The sequence below is a fragment of the Lampetra fluviatilis genome, chromosome 20 (assembly GCF_964198595.1).
Source record: "Lampetra fluviatilis chromosome 20, kcLamFluv1.1, whole genome shotgun sequence".
NCBI lineage: Eukaryota > Metazoa > Chordata > Hyperoartia > Petromyzontiformes > Petromyzontidae > Lampetra > Lampetra fluviatilis.
This window is the reverse complement of record NC_136294.1, coordinates 10,941,277-10,962,971: the sequence shown is the minus strand read 5'-3', so window position 1 is coordinate 10,962,971 and position 21,695 is coordinate 10,941,277. Positions and strand designations below refer to the sequence as shown.

General features: G+C 45.9%; 1 long non-coding RNA gene across 1 annotated transcript; it reads left to right on the top strand.

Annotated features, from left to right (window-relative positions):
- Positions 1-1,694: 1,694 nt before the first annotated feature.
- Positions 1,695-13,944, top strand: LOC144937958 (uncharacterized). Its single transcript, XR_013637802.1, has 3 exons — positions 1,695-1,949; positions 9,054-9,128; positions 12,568-13,944. It is a non-coding gene; the product is annotated as an uncharacterized LOC144937958 (long non-coding RNA).
- Positions 13,945-21,695: the final 7,751 nt, after the last annotated feature.

Here is a 21,695-nt window from a genome sequence, read left to right as displayed (position 1 = left end):
AAAGGGACACGTTGACTCACGTGTTATCAGATTCAGTGGTGAAACATCCTGCCATTCCCATAAACACTGTACATAAGCACGCAGGGTCTGTATGTGCCCCGCTACACTGCCTGCAGTAACCAGGGGAAGCACGGTGGCTGGTTGCCAAATTCTGCAGGGACATTCATCTTAATCTGACCGAGCTTATCAACTCAAGTTGGAATGCTGGCTGGTTTGGATGGCAGAACCATGTGTGACATTGGCCGTGGGGCATTGGGGCTGCAGCGTCAAAAGAGTATTGTGTCTGTGATGGTGATGATGATGATGTTCTAAGTGTGTGAGAGACAGACGTTAGTACGCTCACAAACCTCATTGATAACGCGTGATCATTTGCGAACAGCACACATCAACCATCGATTTGTATATGAAATGTGTGTCCTTGGCCTTTTCCCAAGGTTAACTTAGTTTGAAATGACCACCCGGTCTGCTATGGCTGTTAACATCAGCACAGGGCAGGTACACCATGTTTAGCCACACCAATCTCTCATGAGTGGTCTCTCACAGCACTGGTTCTGACAGTCCTATACATACGACAGAAGACCACATGGCAGGCCTTTGTGCGATGGTTGCTGTCTCACTGTGTTACAATCCCAGTAACCCAGGTTACAATCCTTGCATGTGAGAAACGCCCCGAGAAAGCGCTAACGTAAATATGACATGAGCCTCACCTATTCCGAGTCAACCCAAATAAATGTATTGCCGGACTGTCATTGATATGGCAGTGGTGTCAAGATCATTGAGAGGGGGGGGGTGATGAAACATAGCCCCATAGCCCCCCCCCTTGTTGGACTGTGCTTGCCGACTGCTCACAGTGCAGGCGCGGCCATTTCCTTCACAAATGGAAAATTAAAGTTGCACCCTATTGGAAATGCGGTGAAGTGGAATCTGTTTATCCACATGACAGACCACTCGCCTCATTGTACGCCACAATTTCAAAGTACCCCCTGATGCCATCGAATGGATTACAGCACTCGACTCAACAGACGGCTATTGTGTTTTGCCAGTTATTTTGCAAGCATCATACGAAAGAGGACAGAGAAATAGAGAGAGAGACTAACCATACTTGTTTGAAAATCATAATACTTATTATTAATGATGTTTCATTGCTGCAGAATATATTTCGTGAAATCACCGTGTACTGTACTCTTGAAGTGAAAATACAGTTGTGTGTCGGGTTAAAAATAACTTCTCTCCTGAAAAAAAAAGCATTTCACGGTGACCTAAATACGTTGTCAAGCATTGGGCATTACTCATATGTGTCGTCTGCCCCTAGTCAGCGGTGTAAATGCCACATTCATATGACAGGGCTAGTCGCTCCAGATGTACAACCGCTGTTCAACTTTCCTGCGCCGAGTGGTTACAGCCTAACAATGTGGTTCCCATTTCACAAACTTTCATAGAACACGGCGAACTCACGATGAGTCACCGTGAAACGGCAACAACCCCCCCCCCCACTTATGTAACAACATCGCACAAACTTTCCAAAGCACAATTATTGCATTCCTCGCCAATTTAACCACTTTCCGTAAGAGTCACTGTTACCACAGCTCACTTGGGAGCGAACCCACCCAAATTCTTGCTACGTTCCTCTCTCTGTGTTTCTCTCTCTCTCTTTTTTTAAATGCCAGTGCCGGGTTTAATAAAATCCAGAGCGTGGGGCTTGGCTGCAATGCGGTGCCCGTTGTTTTAGGGCGTGGTCGCTCGACTACAAATACATTTTGCACCGCTACGGCCACCCCCAGGAACCCAACGCACACCAGCACTCCACCGTCAAAGGCAGGACACACGCACGCACTTACCGTCACCGCCACGAACGTCGTCTTCTCCTTCTACCACCACCACCATGGACTCCATCAACAAGTCTCTGGGCGGGCTGGCAGGCCAAGCCAAGACCACGGGAGAAGGCATCGGTAACACATGGCGACACGGTTTTTAAAAAAGAAAAATCACACCAAAATGTAGAATGTGATTACAGTCTGGGCTTATGAAATGTCTTGACTCAATATACACTGGCGTGTCAAAATGATTATGCAGGTGAGGAGCGCGGGGGTATCAGTGTAGGGAGGATCACGGAGGCAGTGTTGGGCATAAATGCGTTGTTGTAATCATATTACTAAAGACAGAAACGCATAAATCATTGTTGCTATGAATTCAATGTGCGTGGTGAGACTACGTTTGTCTGTGCTCTTGTTATTCGTGACTCCTGTTATTTGCGGGCAGAACATTACCGTGAAAACTGCCGTTATCCGCGGTGATATTCCTCCTGATATCCTTGGTCATTTTACAGATAATAGGAATCCCATTGCCTCCAGTTATTATTGGATAATGACGGATAAGAGGAGTCGAGTGACATTTCTCCTTTTATCCGTGGCTGTGTAAGTTGCCGCCGCTGGCGCCTTCTGTTACCTTGTGGAAATGTCACGGATAACAAAAGTGATCTGAAAGTGGCACCAAATTCGAATCCTATTATCCGCAGGTGTATGTGCTGACAAGAGTCATCGTCGTGGAAAATAGTCTGCTAACAGGACTGCAGATCACCACGGATAAGATACACTACACTGTACTGTAATTAAATTACAGTTATGTTTTGATTACTGCAATCAAACAAAACATGCTAATTATTCCATAAACAAAAGGAAAACGTCAGTAGATTCGGTTCATATGTTAACACGAATTTATTTCTACAGAGCCTACATAGAGTATAAGGTGAATTTAACAGATGCTGACGTGCAATGAAAATAGCATGAGGTTCAGGATACACATTTAGAATCGTTCTAAAACGAGATCTTAAATCCGAGGAGGTAGTAGGAGTAACAGCATATCATGGTTGGCAAGGGCCCTGGTGTAAGAATTGTGGAACCCTGCCCAATTTCCAACCTCTTTGTAGCTCGATGCCTGGGTCTCTCTGGATTGTAGGCCCAGGCCCTTCTCAGGCCAGCGCCGGATTCAGATGTCTTCTTGTAAGGCGAGATGTTATCTCCCTCATCTGGTATGCAGGAGGTCGTGGGTTTGATCTCGACCCTGATGCCTGTGTATTTGGAGTTTGCATGTCTCTCTCCCCATGGTCGCATGTATTTTTCTCCCGGGTCCTCCAGTTTTTCCCTCCACATCTAGAAATATGCGTTAAGCGTGTTTGGCTGTTATAAATGTCCACATGATAAGGAATTTTGTTGAGCTATCGTTTGTGGCCAGGTTGCTTCTGAAAAAAAAGCTATATAACTCAGTGGGCCTGACCTGGTCAAATAAAAAATAGGTTTATGTCATGGGTTGGGTCGAATATACCAGCGGACAAAGGGACATTTCTGTATTCACTTTTATTGAAATAAGAGTAAATGGCGTGGATCAACATGGATAATGGAATCCGCACATTTTACCCCATATTTAACTATAACTAACTTAACTATAATTTATTTTTATTTTACCAGGTAAGGTCCGCTGAGGGTATAGCTCAATTTCAGAAGCGACCTGGTTATCACAAATGATAGCCCAACGAAGTGGTTTATCACGTGGAAATGTTTCGCAGCCACATACTCTTAAACGCACGTTCATTCTGAATGTGGAGGGGGAAACTGGAGGGCACGGAGAATAGTCCACGCCACCACGGGGAGAGAGAACATGGCGACTCCAAATATATAGCCGTCAGGGTCGGGATGGAACCCACGACCTCTTGCATACAAAGCGAGGTAGCAAACATCTTGCCACCGCGGTGCCCGTATTTAAATTGGATGAGGGTTTATCCTGTCGCACGGTAGAAACTGTTTAAACAAGGAGAGGTTCGCTGAGCCTCAGACCTATTCTACGTGGGTGCAGCTCAATTTCGTCGTGAGTATTCTTGGTGTCCTGCATTGGAGGAATCCGAAACATTCTGGAGATAAGCCACGAATGTGAAGCTATTTAACGCCAAAACACAGATTCTGCAACTCAACCATCCATTTGCTTAGCTGCCATCTACCATTCACCGTTGGGTGACTAACATGATGATGTTCTACCGTCATCCACCAAACCTGCCTCCAATGACACTTTATTACTACCACGTGTATCAACCGTTTTGGTTCCTGCAGTATCTCACCACTAGTTTTGTGTGAAGCGCTGTTTTCTCTCTGTGTCCACAGCTGCAAGTTTACTCAACTGGCATAGGAAAACCAGTACACGGCTGTATAATCAAATGTACATCGTAGCTTTGCATCATTATACGGCCGGACAATACGTGCCCAGCGAACATGGAACGTTGTGCCCAACGTTGGGCCATCGTTGGTCCTTTGATTCTAAACGCATGCCAACGTTGACCCAACGTTGGCATGTTTGCTGGGAAGGAGCTCGTACAATAGTTGTAGTGTTTTTTTTTACACGCAGAGAACAGTAGAGAATTACATAATTGTTTTTGTTAGTATGGCGCTGTTTGTTTTGAAGCGGCCTTTCCTCCCGTAGAAAACAATCAGTTCATTTGCAATGGGAATCTTTGTGGAAAATTCATGGGCAGTTTTTTTTTCTTGTTGTTGTTCATAAATGTGGCTGACAATCAGCAGTGTTTTGCAAAGAAGCAAGGCAACTATTATGCGGGCTGCACCGGAAGCCAGCCTATATGACTGACTTGGTAAATGACAGCCTCTTAGCCAACATAAATGCCCTCTAAATGTCAAACTGCAGTTTTCGTTTGCACTATTATGTTATTAATGTCTTACACGTAGCTGGATGAACGCTTGTTTTGGATTGGCTGCGTGTGCTATAAATAGAGACCTGGGGGTTTACTGTACTCACTGTATGTAATTGTTGATACTGGCAAAAATGTGACGTAGATACAGTATAACTGCTCGACCCAAGCTGTAAATGCTCTGATACTTGCAATGTCTTTGTACTGTTCGCTAAAAGGCGTTCTCTGTTCTAACGCTGATGAGACAAGGCCATAAAGAAGGCTGTATCTGGTGGAGGCCAATCGTTTTTAAAGACAATGCAAATATTACCAGAGCAAGTTTGCATGTTTTGACACAAGTACGTGTGGTTAATGCAGAATTACTGCTCTGCAAAAGGTATCTGTTTGGTGTTTGAACATCTTAAAACCTGTTTTATTTCCATAAAGGGGAAAACCTATTCTTATTTTCATAAATTTTGATACTGGCAAAAATATCCCACAGATAGATATGTATATTTTTGTATATAGATAAAAAAAGATAGTCCCTTGTTATGTTTTTGTGTGTTTGAGATTAATGAGATGACTTTGTCGCACGGTGCTTTAACCGTTATGGAGAAAGGTGATTGTCAAAGAGTGTTTGATGTCCAGCTACAGCATCAAACTCTGCTCCTGATTAATTGCAGCAGACAGCAGACAGACAGCAGCAGCAGCTGCCTCTGAGTGAATTAAAAGCTATATTTTCTTGTTTGACCACCCTCACAAATAATATTTGCTTAATATTGCCTACTAATTCCAATGCCAACATGATATACTTCGCAGCATGCGAACCATTGTGCACTACAATGCCTACGAATTATTAGGAGCATTTGTCCGGGTTTAGTTTTCACTCGGCGTGCTTACTGCTGTCATGCACTATTGCTAGAGAGTCAAGAGCACCAATGCCCAGTAAACATGCCAGCATCGGGCCAACGTGGGCATGCGCTTGGAAGCATTGGACTAACGTTGACTCAATTTTGGCCCAAAGTTCAATGTTTATTGGGTTACAGTTGTCTTAGTTACACGGTATATTTGTGAGTGTCGGGCCTTTTAATCAAAATGAGTGTCCCTGTGTGCGTTCGTGTTTGTTTGTAGGGGAGCGGCGGTGTAGCGGTTAGCGCGCTGCGCTGAGAACCCGGCGACCCGAGTTCGATTCCCCACCAGTGACGATTATCTGAACCGGTCCTGAGCCTCCCCTAGGTCGACTCAGCCTCAAATGAGTACCTGGTGCGGTGTGTAAACATCGCCACGAGGGAAACAAAGGCGGCTGGGCGTGGTGTTGACCACCTACACCCGCGTGTGCCCTGCCGGCCTTCATAGGTGCTCGCGAACAGCACTTGCCCCAACAGTATGTTAAGGCTATATGGGGGACCTTTGTCTTTGCGTTTGCTTGTGTGTGTACAATAGAGCGCAGTATTGCCTTCTGTTTTCTTTTTAAACGATGATGCTGATGATGAAAAGTCCCGCAGGGCGTGCACATGGCAGGCTCTAATGTCATGCGGCACGCCAACAGCGCTGCCAACAACCGCGCCAGGTATTCCCGGCTTCTCTGTGCGCGCCCGATCGACAGATGTTACCGGTGAAGTTACACCTCCTCCAGGTGTTGTTATCCACCGATAAAAAAACCAATAACCCTCGATGGCTTTTTGGAGTTCACCTAATACCATGTGCGTACATTTCAGTGGCAATCAAAAGCAAATTTAGCAAAAGCCCCCTGCACACACACCCGCACATATATACTGGATAGACACGCACGAAGATCCCCCGTGTAGCCCAGCACAGGCTGTTGGGCCAAATCTTGTTAGCGAGAACCTATTAAGGCTGGCATGGCACAACAACAGCTGTCAATCGACCACTAAGTGGCGGTGACGTCACCAACGCGCTTGTGCCAGGCTAGGTGCATGGCATAAAAGACAAAGATCCCCCTTATAGCCTTAGCAGACTGTTGGGGAAAGTGCTGTTAGCGAGCACCTATTAAGACCGGAATGGTACACGAGGGGGTGGGTGGCCAACACCACGCCCGACCGACTTTGTCTCCTTAGTGGCGATGTTTGCACACCGCACCAATGATTAATTTGAGGCTGAGTACACTTAGCGGAGGCCCAGGACTGGTTAACATCATCGTCACTGGTGTTGGCCGTGAGCGGAGATCGAACCTCGGTCACCAGGTTCGTAGCGCAGCGCGCTAACCGCTGCACTACCGCTCCCCGCGGCACACACATTAATTGACACGCATATGCACACACACACATACGCAAAGGCCTAGATTTAGCATTCAGCTATGAACCTGGAAACCTGAGTTCGATTCATGGCAAGCAACAACAACGTTTGTTCTGAGCCGGGCCTCAGTCAACTCAGCCTTAAATGGGTGCCTGGTGCGGTGGGCATTGATGGATCGCCCAGAGTCGGGGGTCAGTGATGGTGGTGCTGATGGTTGCACGGCCATCATCAACTACAAGAGTGGAAATAATATTGTTGTCATCATCTTCATCATCGTTGTCATCCAAGACAAGGGCTGTGCCTTTGCCATCACCATCTTCAACGGTTGTGTCAACATCTATTATTTTGCTTAGTGCACCTGTTGTAGTACATGTCTTTTGTTTTACTCGATTATCTTGAGCACAACTTTGCATCCTTTATTTGAATGAATATCCGTACAAATGATCATAATCAGGATATTTATTTATCCTGGAGGAATCTGATGAGCTGAAAAGCTCTTTTTGACGGATGTCCAGTAGGAGCAGGTCAAAAGGTCACAACAACAAACAGCACAAAACACGAGAGCAGTGCAAAGTATAGGCAAGGTAATCAAATCACAAAACAATACAAATAAAACTCAACTACGTTTTATTTTACCAGTTAAAGCCCATTGAGCTATTAGCTTATTTTTCAGAAGTGACCTGGCCACAAATGATAGCTCCACGAAGTGGCTCATCATTTGGAAATGTATAGCAGTTACATAATCTAAACAATCCAAACTTATGTTTCAGCACCATTAGGCCTAGTCTGTATAGACTGGTAACGCATTTGCCTCAATGAAAATGTATTAAGCTATTAAATCTCTCACACACCAAGAGACTAAATATAAACGGTTTATAAATGATTAAAAATAACATTTACGAGTATGGAATAACTTTACTGAAATTTAATGAAGGCAGTAACAGCATCTGGTATCAGAATTTGAGTAAGGAAAGGAGATTCAATTTTACCAAAGTTTTTCGCAGCGATGTGAGAAGATATTTTCAGAAAATTGGATTGGAACAAAAATGTGTAGACATAAATATAGAAATTGTGAACAATTTTCCTGAAGACATAGTATTTATGAGAACCAATAGAAATTGACTAAAGGAAATTACTGAACGACTTATTATAAAAGGAATAACCTTGGATTTTCTTTACGATTTCGGTAACTAATTTAAACTTTTTGGACTCAGAATATAAAACTCTTCTCAGCATTAATGCAAACCATAAATAGGTTATGAGGCGGAATGAAATGACGAGATTTTGCCCACCACTATGACTCACTCGAGTAAATAATTGTGCTGTGTACACTTTCAGTTTATGGATTGCTGTACGATGGGATCACACAGGTGCCCTTTCACACCAGCACACCACGCACGCGGCACGGGCAGGTTCGGGCATACGACTAAGATATCGGATTGTATGGTCCATTCAGACGCTTGACATTCTTAAACTAAGATATGAGTGTTGATGGTTGATGACCTTGGGAGTAATCAGTGCTGTAGTTATTCACACAACAGTACTGGACACCTGGTCACGAATAACACATCCGTGGCGATGTGTATATGAACCCTGCATGGCTTAGATTGCTCTTAAGTTGACTCAACCAAAAAAAGTGTTTGGCACCATCGTGTGCTCATCATCGCCAGTGGGGCAATGAAGGTTGCTGAGAAAGACAATGGACACTCACATCGCCCGACTCGTGCGTGCTGTTCACGAACGGCGTTTAAGCCCCACATTTCTGTGTGGGCATGTGGGCGATCGTTGCTGTGCAATGCGTGTATACGTCTCTGTCTGTGTGTCCGTGGGGAGCGGTCGTGTAGCGGTTAGCGCTCCGAACCCGGCGACCCGAGTTCGATTCTCGCTCACGGCCAACACCGGTGACGATTATCTGAACCGGTCATGGGCCGACTCAGCCTCAAATGAGTACCTGGTGCGGTGTGTAAACATCACCCCTGGGGAGACAAAGGTGGCCGGGCGTGGTGCTGGCCACCCACCCTCTCGCGTGCCGTGCCGGCCTTTATAGGTGCTCGCTAACAGCACTTGCCCCAACAGTCTGTTAAGGCTCGACGGGGGATCTTTGTCTTTGTGTGTGTGCGCGTCTCAGTACAAAGTGTGCAGGAAGGTGCTCAGCAAGCAGTGGATCAAGTGGTGGATGCTGCAAACAAGACTGCTGATACAGGTTTGGCAATACATGATAGCACAAAGACAAAGAACCCCCACGTAGCCTTTAACAGACTGTTGGGGCAAGTGCGAGTAGCAAGTGCGAGTAGCACCTACGCCCGACCGCCTTTGTCTCCCCAGTGGCAATGTTTACACACCGCACCAGGTACTCATTTGAGGCTGAGTCGACCTAGGGGAGGCCCGGGACCGGTTCAGATAATCGTCATTGGTGTTGGCCATGAGCGCTAACCGCTACACTACCGCTGCCCAGCACACGCACACACACATCCATGCAAACACACACAGCGACATCAACATCAGTTGCCAATCACCATAAAGTGACGATCACGTCACCAGCGTCAGTGCCAGGATAGGTGCACTTTCGAGCCATGGGGACTAGTGAAGAAGGCAGACCCATTGCCACGGGACACACCCAGGCGTTGTGGTTTACCGTGCTAATGAGTGGCGATTGTTTGTTGCTCCAGCAAAGCAGACGTGCTCCCTGTTTATTGTTGTTAAGCTGCCAGATGCTCCCGTTCATTGTTTAGCGTCGCTGTTAAAGTCTCCTGCCGTAGCCGCAGAGCGGCTGTTGCCATCGAACCCAGCACCGACCAATCAGGGGCCACAGCCACACAAGTAGGGTCCTGGTCTTATCCCAACGCCGCTGGTTACCAGCCGGCAGCATGTCCCAACACGCGGGTACAACACGCGCATCCGTCAACGGTGGATCCACAGCGTGGAAAGAATCCAGATGCACCGCCGTACACAGCTGCGCCTCCCGTGACATTCAAATCCTAGCACCAAATCAGACGGGGCTTACTACGCTGTGGAGAGTGGGGGGATACGTCTCGGACGAATTGTGCCGCGTAAACTTATAGAGACGACTGCCACACATTGTGCGGGCGATCGTGAGACTGATGGATACAGCAGCTCTCCTGCCGTATCTGTTCCATCTGATGACGGTGGCTTGTGTTTCGATCGAAACGTCGTGATCTATTATTTTTCTACCTACGTGACTTTACCGAAAGAACCAAAGAGTAATAAGATAGGTGTTAAGATGTTCAAACACCAAGGATGTTCAAATACCTTTTGCAGGGCATCAAGTCTGCATTAGCCAAACGTGCTCTGAGGCTACGTGCATTGTCTTTAAAACTGATTGGCCTACACCAGAGACTTATTTCTGGCGTTGTCTTACCAGTATACGACTTGATGCCTTACAAAAGGTTTCTATTTGGTATTTGAACATCTCGCACCTGTTTATAGTTGCTATAAAGGGAAAACCCTATTCTTATTTTTCATCAGTCTGGATGCTGGCAAAAAAAGATCCCATCGAGATCGACTTGACCATCGGAAACTGGGCGTAACACAATCTCGGTGCCGAGTTAGCAGTCATGTAACGTAACACACGCACAGAAATTATATCTGGTGAAAAAAATACATCATCCGACATCTCGGTTTCATTATTCATCAGTAAAATATTTAACACACTGTGTGATAACATCGGGAACGCCTGCTCTTTCACCATTTATCAAGCACGAGCCACACATTTCTTGCCCTCCCCCCCCCTCCATATCCATCACAGTAACGTTGACGCGTTGTGTGTATTTTATAATGCGCAGTTGGTCAAGTCATGGGATGTATAAATGTTCTTCTGGAACTCTTTTAGTTAAGCGGAGAATTGTGAGGCTTGATGCGATGGTCCCGGGTGATGAAACCACGTGACTAGCTCTGGAGTCGCTTCAATAAGTCTCTGAAACCCAACAGAGCAAGGTGCTAATCAATTTCCCACGTTACACAGCAGACTAAAAATACAACCCAGTGTATTATTGTATCTGTACATGGCAGTCACAGCTCGGCTTTGCCAAATTGAGTGAACACATTTACATGCTATCATGAGGGATTTTTTCTCGTGCTGCCTCTGGTGACTGGGTCGAGTATTTTAGCTCACGGCACTTAAGAACAATTGGGATTATTCCATGGAAATGTGGAATTTCCACCCATTGGCTCAAGACCGTACATGGAGATGAGCAGTACTCAGTGGTCATCTGAGCAGGGAAAGACTTTGTTATACGATACATAAAAGGTTTTCATCTCCCCCTGTCTCCACTAACCTCGTTCTGTTGTTTTTCCCCGATGCAGCCACCAGGATTGGCAAACAACCACAGCCACACCCTGATAGCTAGAATTACTGCCCGCAAATTGGGCCGCCCAGTATCACTTCCAATGCACGCGCGAAATTTTACTCCCACGAAACTGCCGATTGTGGTGGATATCTGGCGATGGTGTTATATAAAAGCAGAGCCACGCTTGAATATTGAAATAATCTCTTGCCAGGAGGCCAGGTGTTTTATCGGCCCCACTCGGGGAACATTTAGCACCACATTGCAGCCATCCAGAAACACGATTCAATAACTCTTTGCCAGGTTTCCATGGCCATGGGGAAGCATTCTGTCTCGGTACACAAAGCAAGCTCGTCCATGGTTCCCATGGCAGCCCAACCAGGCTGAGCCGACATCATTATCTTTTATCCACTGTACAACTGAGCCGTGCCAAGCCACGGGAGGAGCCCTCAGATTTAGGGACATGGATCCTGGAATTCCAGTCCAGGACCATTGAGACCACGTGCCAACGATCGTGGAAACTTAGATTATGTTTCAGTTACATACGTGTGGATTGTAGTTACGATAAGGTGGTTGTGTGGCTGGTAAGACATTGAGCAGCAGCTTATCCATATGCCAACGTGTGTGGACACCAAAAGTCTGACTGGAGGCTCATCTTCCTTTGGTAATGAAACCATTACCCTGATCCTGCTTGCCTATTGTGTATGTCTGTGTGGACTTACCGTGTCCTCATAAGGGCCATAACAAGAGCGTTGTATTTTTTTCAATCGCGTAAAAGTTAAACTGTCTCGTTGCTTAGCATGACACATTGGTGTGCAAAATCACGTGTCCGAGACTGTGCAATTGTAATGCTCTTTCATGTCGTCTACCTGCTCATTTCCTCAAACAGCTACAACTGGTACAAATTAATGTTTTTTTTTTAATGCGGCTGATATGATTTACAAGACTTTTTTTAAAAAATATGTCACACCGTTATTAAAGAAGATCCATTGCTTTGCAATGCAGTTTATAATATACGTATTCCAAATTCGTTTTGGCTGCATAAAAAAGTGCTTGGATTTCCACCTCCATATATATGTGATGTGTTGACGCTACATAGACCAACTTTTTGGGAAGTCAGCAATGATTGTGCCATGGGCAGACTCGGCTTGGCCATAGGAACGTAGCATTTCCAACGCTGCCTTGGGGGGGGGGGTCAACAGTGGAGATGAGTGCCAACCCCACACTTGTTTCCGTATCGAGACAAACGTTGACCTCTTAGCCCGACGCTTGGCTTCCCGACAACAAATGTCGTAAAACGTCCGCACGGTAATTGTACGAATGCAATGTCGTCCCCAGCTGCCAAGGAGGCATCGAAGCAGGCACAGCTTGCAGCCGACGCGGCCTCAGAGAAGGCGAAGGCTGCCATGGGGGGCTTCAGCAAGAGCTTCGGCCTGTGAGCCACTCCGTCGAAAAGAGGAGCCCCACTCAGCGCCGCTTCGTCCACCTCCACCGCCGCCACCGCCCCCACCACTCCCGCCGTTCGCCCTCGTGGAAGATTGCGTTCAACAGTTTCCAGCCTGCATCTCCACCTCGCCGCTGACCCCTTTGTTGCATTTTGCATTGTTAATGAAGTCGAGCGCACGACTCAGCCTCAAATGAGTACCTGGCGCGGTGTGTAAACATCACCGCTGGGGAGACAAAGGCGGCCGGGCGTGGTGTTGGCCACCCACCCCCCTCGTGTGCCGTGCCGGCCTTCATCGGTGCTCGCTAACGGCACTTGCCCCGACAGTCTGTTGAGGCTATACGGGGGATCTTTGTCTTTGCTTTGCGTGCGGATGACGATTGATATAATGCGCGCCTGCGATCGGAAGTCTCGGCCGCGAGGAAACCACTGAGTCGTTTAACGCGCGCTGCGGGGAAAGATAGGTCGACACCACTGGATCGTGAGACCCACCCCCCCCCCACAGTGCCTGGAAACCACCACTAGCTTATACGGCATAGTAGATGTGCACACCCACCAGATCTAACGACCAGCTTTAAAAAAAAGTGTATTCATAGTTTATTTTGGGCTTCATGATTTTTAGAAGTCTCATCGGTGGGATATGGCCCATGAAATAATTTGACATTTGTTAGACAGATTAATTAGGGGTCAGCAGTTCAATAGAGCCCTGTTGCCCTATGTGATGACTGTTACTCGTTTTCCCCTGTCAGGGATGATCAATATAGTGGAGCCTTTCTGCTCCATTACCACAAATTAACCTTTTGGCCATTGTATATAACAGTCCTCCCTGCAAACTATGGGGCGTACATCAAAAGAGGAACTGACTGTTGGCACGCACCTTGTGGACTTGATGGTTTCTACGGTGGAACACTGAATATGAAATGCAAAGGAACAGATTTGCCAATATAATCCCCCCACCATTTCATATCAAAATAGTATCTTCAGAATATTTTAACCAGGCTCTGCCATTGTATGTGTGATCTTTATTGTTAAGGAATGAACCATTTACTTACCCATGAGAGTGGGGCGCTGGAACGTTGGGGCATAGTACGGGCTGCTATCTATATTAAACAAGCACTGTATTCTTAGCTGCTGCTTCAGAGGTCCATGACGTAGTTAAAACTTTACAAGCAAAGTGCATTAAAATAATAATGAGAGAGTCAAAAAGACATTATCTGACGCGATGTTGTATTGAATATTTTAGGCTTGCATAAAACCTGGATGTGAGACCATTGCCCTGTGGGTTTACTTTTCTCAACGTTATTTTAATTGCTTTGGGATATGTCAGAGTAAGGCACAAACACATGATTTACAAATAACATGCAAACAATTAGCATAGTCTCGTTAATGTAATATAGTAGTGTATACTGCATTCGTATTGGTGATGTAACACTGCACTCACCGCCAGTCCCTGCGCCACTTACACACCACCTCGTCACAATCCACGCGCTGCTCCAATTTCCAAGGTCATTGCTCTGAATGCACAGCGACAGATTGAATCCTCCAGAAAACAACACCAGTCTATGCATTACTCTCTGCTTCACACGTATCTTTGTAACTTTACTTGAAATCATTTTGGCCATTCCCACCCCCCACCCACATTCCAGTGGGGTTATTGTTACGTCACGAGATGAAGTCTGCTTCGAGAGGTGCACTCTGTGTGCCAGAGAACAAGTGACTCGTCTTTTCGTCTTTTACATTAGGGGGGCACACTTTCCCATTCGTCCTGACGAGAGATTGTGGCAATTTGGGAGGGGTACCCGCTCGGGCTTCGTGCTGCTTGGAGACAGACGGACGAGGGCTGATTGGCTGGCTGCCTCCGTCCGTCGCGTGCGAGCGTGATGACGTCACAATCCATGCCCTCTTCATGTCGCAACGCCCCCGGCTACTCGTCAGCCGCGGTGAGGTGTGGGTTTTGCAGAGTCGGGCTGTGTCCCATTGTGCATGGCGAGTCAGCGCAGACACTTGCACAGGATTATGGTGGAATCTCTTGATGGAATCCTGGGAACAGCCAGGATGTTTAAGTGACGTGAGTTCCCCTTGATGGGGGAGGTGGTGGGTTGGTATTTTTGCATCATTAGCCGCGTCATGATTTGCGTGGCTTGTAGGGTGTGGCGTGGCTATCATTTAAAATGGGCTCCAGTAGTCAACCACAAATGAGAACAGCGGTTGATTAAAATGTTTAGTCGCTGAGTTGACATAACCCACTGATCGTCCCAGTTCTCGTGAAACCAAAATCTGCATATATCAAATATTGATTAAAAGCTATCCGGTTCAAATAATACTATTTGCTAAAATGTTCACCTAATTTTCTAGAGCCAAAATTATCCCAAACTCGTATTTCTTATTGATATGAAGGTCATTGCGAAGTTTTTCTTTTTAAAGATAAACCATTACAAAATTATAATTTAGATCTCGTCAGTCCACTGCTGGATGAATGCCACCAACACTATTATGTTCATGGGCGTTTTTTGGCCTTGGGGAAATTGCAGGCCATTGGACTGGAATTGAACTCGTTATGTTAGTGTTCAGAGTACAGTGTGCTAAACATTGGACCACGGCTCCATCCAGTCACGATCATAATGAGTTTGTGGTGAATCATAATTATCGTAGCATTAATGGCGTCATGCGTGCATAAAAAGCATGGATTCAATATACCCCTCACTTCAGTCAGTAAATCTATTTTCTCAATGCTATTTTGAAACATGTTAAATGCACTGCTGAATAAAGGCCTCCCTACACTATCGTCATCTCACGACCTTGCGATGAAATAATCCACCTTACACATGCCGATGTCATCGCTTCATCTCGTCGATGTCCTCATCAAATATATACAAATAACAAAAAAATAATACGTTGCACGATTTGACATCAGGAACGTTCAAATGGATTCTACTGGAATTGATGCTTCGATATATTGTTACATGCCGTGAACTATTTACTATGTAAAACACATTGGGTTAGAGTTAATGAATCGCAGTTTAAAGTCTCAGTCAAGGGGTTGTCTAAGCCCAATGAATACCGATGGGAGGAAGCACCAGTCAACACTTGTGTGAGCCGGGAGACGCCGACTCCACCTGGTATACTACAGGTGAGAATCACGACTAAAATATGAAAAGGGAAAAACGCACCACCGTACTCATTACACAAGACTCATTTTAAATGGGTCGATTTGCAAGTTAAAAATATCAATCCCCTCGTAACCAATAATGAAGTGTTATGAGCGTGTTGAGTCCTTGTGTGTGCGCATTATGTGCTGCTTCACCAATGAAGTCCCAAGACCCGTACCTTCAATGCAACGTTGCATCTGAAGGGGGTAGGTACAGTGGTTAAGAGCTCATAAATCCACGCTAATACAGACGCAGTGACCGAAATTGTGGAAGCACTCACCCGAAGCTAATGAGCAGCCAAACAAACTTCCAGGAAGTAGGCTGAGGGCCTCCCATCGGCGTCAAAAGGCCTCCAGGATGATTGGTCGGGAGGCAGGGTTTTGAAGGGGGATTGGAAAAAGGTGGGAAGCAGAAGTTGAACCGAGAGGCGACGCTTGAGAACCGTCAAGGAAAAAGGACGGAGATTTGCTGGAGGAAAGAAAGTGCACGGAATGTTCGAGGGAAATGGCTCGAGAGGGATAAAAGGGGAGAGAGCACAAGGGGTAGTGGACGCTCGGTTCAGTGTACGAGCTTCGAGCCTCGAGAAGAAGCTGGGCCTCGAGTTGGTGCTGTGTCACACAACAAAGAGGCTTCGAACACGCCGTGTGTCGTTTCACAGGCAATGACAACGGCCACCATTCACGGCGAGGCCGCTGGTGACCTCACAATGCCCATAGTCCAATGGCCAACGGGGTTCAATCACAGGTTGGTGAGTGAAAGCCACATTGGGAGTTGCCCAGGTCTCGATGGTGACGCGTAAAGCCAGCACGAAGATATTTCTGAGCCGCATGTGATGCCGTGTTTCTCCGACCAGTGGGAAGTGTGTGCTGGCATGGTTGGTGAAGTGCTGGCATGGTTGGTGAAGTGGGCTCACTGCCTCGGCCTGAGCTCTCACGGCAGCAGTCTTACCAGGCCGCCGATCCAGCACCATCATCTTTTACATGCCATGTAAGCAGCAGTTTGTATAGATGTCATAGTTGAATGTTAAGGTCCCTCAACCAATCTAAGGTGGCGGTAGAGGCTGCGTGGACTGAAGCGATACGGCAACAAGCCGGCTCGATTGCGAGTGGCTTGTGACCTCACTCTACCTGGAATTGCAAGCAGAACCGGTTATAATGCCACAGGGATCAATATACAAACACTGTGCCATCATTTTCATCAACTTTAAGGCTGTATTTTTCGTCATCAAAATAGACTGCAGCTAATTATAACTATATATAGTTTAGCCTAAATCAATCCAAGCCTGCAGACATTTTTTATTAACTTTTTTTTGGGGGGGTGGCGGGGGGGTCGGGAATGTGCATTGGCGCCACGCTGTTCATTTATTTGATTACTTAAATTTTCTTGGATCCTCAGAGAAGTTCAGCCTCGAAAGTAGGCCTTCCTCTGTAGGTCCCAGCCTCTTACTCCTTAGGCCCCATCCCTTCCTGATAAGGCCACACCCCCCTCCAAATTTCCTCTTTCTCTTTCGGCTCCGTAGCCTTTCCCTTTATAGGACCCACGCCCTTCTTTGTGTGTAGTCCCCGCCCCTTCACACGTGTGCTATTATATTCATAAAATCAGACTATGATAATAATTCCATTTTTTCATTTTACATAGCGCCATTCATTCTACTGCATGCCGCAACGCTGCACATCAATTGGCCAGCTCCTTACACAGATAATACAAAAACGAAACCGCACTACTTTATTGTGCTTTTTTTTTAGCCCCCTAAAGTCCCTGCTGCCCCAATGTTGAGCATGCACTTGAGGGTTACTGTTCAGCACTTAAATAAGATGCAATTATCAACTTCTCTCCTCTCCTGTGGCCCCCCTTTTCACTCTTCTACGCCTGCTGGCATCCATACCCACCTATATATTTACTCAGCAGCTACCACCAATCACCGGCAATTGGTAAAACAAACCCTTCAGGGAATGGTTAAAGGATGACGGGTGGCCAGGTGTCACTCAACAAGGAGGGAAGCTGTGAGCGTCTTTAGGGACGCCCAGGAATATTCGGGTTTAATGGAAGTCTGACACAATGTTAAAATGAAGTACAGATCGAGGTGATAAAAAAAATTACTTATGGCTTGATAGGGCAGAGAGGCAGATGTCTAAGGGTACTGGTCCCCCACTTCCAAGCTGTAAGGATCACTCACTCTGCTACAGATCCGCATCACCACAGTGATCTCCTCTTTGCATCGCTGCCACAAATTCTGTCCAAATGTCGTGAAATTGCCGGGGAAAACATGGAACGTTTCATGATGACCTTCGACTGTGATTTCACATCTGTACCGTGCAACCTTGAGTGTAAGGCGCAGACCAATTAAGAGGTGCGCTCTTTCTGGAGGTGACCTTTGCAGATGTGAATGTGGTAAAAATAATTTCAATTTGTAACGGCTCAGAGGTGCGAGGAGGAACCACAGACTTGCGGGAAGGGCAGCCAGGTGGTAAGCCAGGTCCGACATTCCCCCCGCCCCCAAGCTCTGCAGTTCTATATATATGTGAAAAGAACTTGTATTTTGTCAGGTAAGACCCACTAAGCTCTGTGGCTCTTTTTCAGAAGTGGCTCATCAGGTGGATATTTATAGCAGCAGCCAAATATTCGAAACGCGTGATGTTGATTCTAAATGTATGAGAGGGAAAAACCAGAGGACCCGGAGAAAAATCCACGCTACCACGGGGAGAACGTGCAAACTCCAAATATATATATGCGTCAGGGTCGGGATAGAACCCACGAAGGTGTTACCGGCCAATCAATTAGCTTAACACGTAGGCTTTCGCGACCAATATTATTCATAATAATGTTTTTTGGGATAGATCGCGTTATTTATAAATGTGTCGTAACCCTCCACCACCCGAGACGGCCAAACAGTACATTTTTTTTACAAAGGACAAATAGTTTACTACTTTAGCTCACCGGTGTGTTGAAGAGTGAATCAACATTTAAAATTTTGAGGGCGACGTTTCGCTGGTAATTACATCCAGCATTATCGAGCAATTTGCCATTCTGCCATTCTGGCAAATTTCCCGATGATGCCATTCTGGCAAATTGGCCGATGATGCTGGATGTAATTACCAGCGAAACGTCGTACTCAAAATTTTAAATGATGTTGATTCACTCTTCAACACACCGGTGGGCTAAAGTAGTGAACTATTCTTCCTTTGTCAACGTGACACATTTTTTACTGTTTGGCCGTGTCGGGTGGTGGAGGGTTACGGCACATTTATAAATAACGCAATTTAACCCAAAAACCTTTATTATGAATCAATTAGCGTTTACATGTGGGAGGTAACCGGAGCAACCGACGCGTGCGAGCGGTCACCACTTTATATCACGCGAAGCGTTAAAAAAAATACACGTCGCACGTCACGTGATGAGAAACAGAGCACAATGAATCACACAAGCCACCGGAACTTCCATGAGACCTTCTTTATTCCACTAAATGGCAAATGTTTTGTTTTAAGAGAGAGTGAACTTATTCAGTTGCTTGGCATCTCACAATTCAACACGTTGGTTGCACACTGAATACGTAACACCCGCGTCCAAAGCACAGGCTCAAACGATGTCACGGTGGCAGCTAAGATTAGGTTCTAGGGCAAAGCCAATTTTGTTGGTACGTGATGGGATATTTGAGAAAGTGCCAAATGCAAATGTCGTAATCAGCTTGAAGCCATCATTGCTCTGTCGATTACAGGCCCATCTGTTCGACGGTAATGGTTTAATTTATGTTCGAATATTATTACGGAAATAACTAAAAACTATGCCCTGATGAGAGTGGCCTGCTGTCAGTTTGTGTTCGTAAATATAATTTGCGCATTTTAATACTTTAGAGATGTAATTACGGAGTTCTCTCAGTGCCACGGACAATTATAATTGTTGTTTAATGCAGAGTGTGCCCGTGTGTGTGGGGGTGTGCGGGTCCATGTGTTCATACACCTGTGCGGAACCGTGGCGTAGACGCTAAGAATGGCTATGCTTTGATCACTGCGACCCAGAGGTTAGACTCTTGGCCATGACACACAAATGGGTCCTGGCCTGACAATCCCACAGGTGGACTCACAAGACAATTTATTTCCTGGTGCAATGTGTCAACATCAGCAAGGGTGGGGGGGGGGGACAAAAACGAACGGGTGTTGGTCGTGCTTGCCAAACCACAGTCCTTAGCATGCCTTAACACTGAAGATGCTCACTAAAAAAACATTTTCCCCAACGCTCTACACAACTAAACGGGGAACTATTCTTGCCTTGGTATGTCCATGCACCTATTTATTCACTAACACGCTCCATACACTATTCTGAATGACACCAGGGGCACGATGTGCTTGCTACCTTGATTGTGCTCAGTCGCCCATTCATTTTGGTAACTGTGCACGTGCAATGCATGCATCTGGTCATTGGCAACACAATCATGAGCCGCAGAGTTTGTCCTTTCATTCATTTCCGGAGCTGGCAAAAACGAGCATTTGCTGCAGTGCATTAGCTCTAAATTGTACCCGTCAGTATGGGATAACAAAGAACACACACACTACCATGCACAAATATGTAATGCATTGTTCAAATACTGTAATCCTTAAAACCATTCACCACTATTTAGTCAAAAAGTATTTTTTCATATTATATGAAAAAACGTTTCGAAATAGTTTTTTTGTAACAAAAGCTTTTAGTCAATTAAATTGCACACAACACGACATGCTAGTGTTTTCACACTCGAATTCAGCGTCCTATATTTAGCCAGGCGGAGGCCCACCGAGATTCATTCTCTTTCGCAAACGGTTGAGACGTGGGAGGGGTAACCAGGACGAGTGGTCATTATGGTTTAACAATTGGACGTGAGTTTTGTTTTAAGTTTGTGAATTTGGAAAAGGCACCAGCTCACGAACGCGCGCTCTGGCAAAATTACGGGTTTCTCTGGTTTTTTTTAACGTTTGCATTAAAATGTCATTGGACGCTTTGGTAATTTTCTGCTAGAAATGATCATGAAGGAGAGGCAGGAGTGAGTGAAATTGTGACTTCACTGTACTCTGGCTCAAAGTATGTGAATTTCGACCACTGGGGATACATACTGTATCCAGCCACCTGCTGTACAAGCCATTAAACGGTGAATAAAACACAGTACAGGGAGTAAGTGGCGACGCAAAGCTATGAAGGGAAATCTCAAGGCCACATTTTGTTTAGCCAGGTGAGATACAACAAGAGGCCAGGATGAGTCTCACTTGCAAGGGTTACCAAAGTCAAGAGTTTCGGCCATGTTGTTGTTTCACTCAACGACGCCTATTGGTTAACAGTAACCCGCCCTCCTGCAGTTTCGGTTGTGACCCAAACTCCTTTGCCAAAATACAAAATTTGGTTTGAGATTAATTTCAGCACGATTCCTCGATAATGAGGTAAGCTTAGCGTCTGCTAGATTTATTTTTGTTTAATAAAACCAAGTTCTGCGTACGACTTGAAATCATGGATTGGATTTTCAGCGAATATAAGTTTACGATAATATCCAATTGTTTGGACATGGTTTTAATGTAACTAATTGCGTGGCTTAATTTTTATCATTCTGTTTTATATTTTGAAATAACTCATTTATTTTATGCCTCTCTAGAACCTGTTCAAATCCCGTTATGGGGTGGATCCAGCTCATTCTCCCTCCAGGGTGCATAACATGAGTAGCTCTTTGGTGGACAACAAGAGTCATCTTTCAGTGGAAAGATTGGTCCCACCACAAGTACAGACCTGTGTCAATCCACTGCTGGATGACGGCCTCTACACGTACTACTGTACATGTCACGGGGCTCCATCTGACCACACTTCACGCTGCTCAGTGCAGGTCGGTGAAAGGGAGGCACAGATGCGGTAGCATA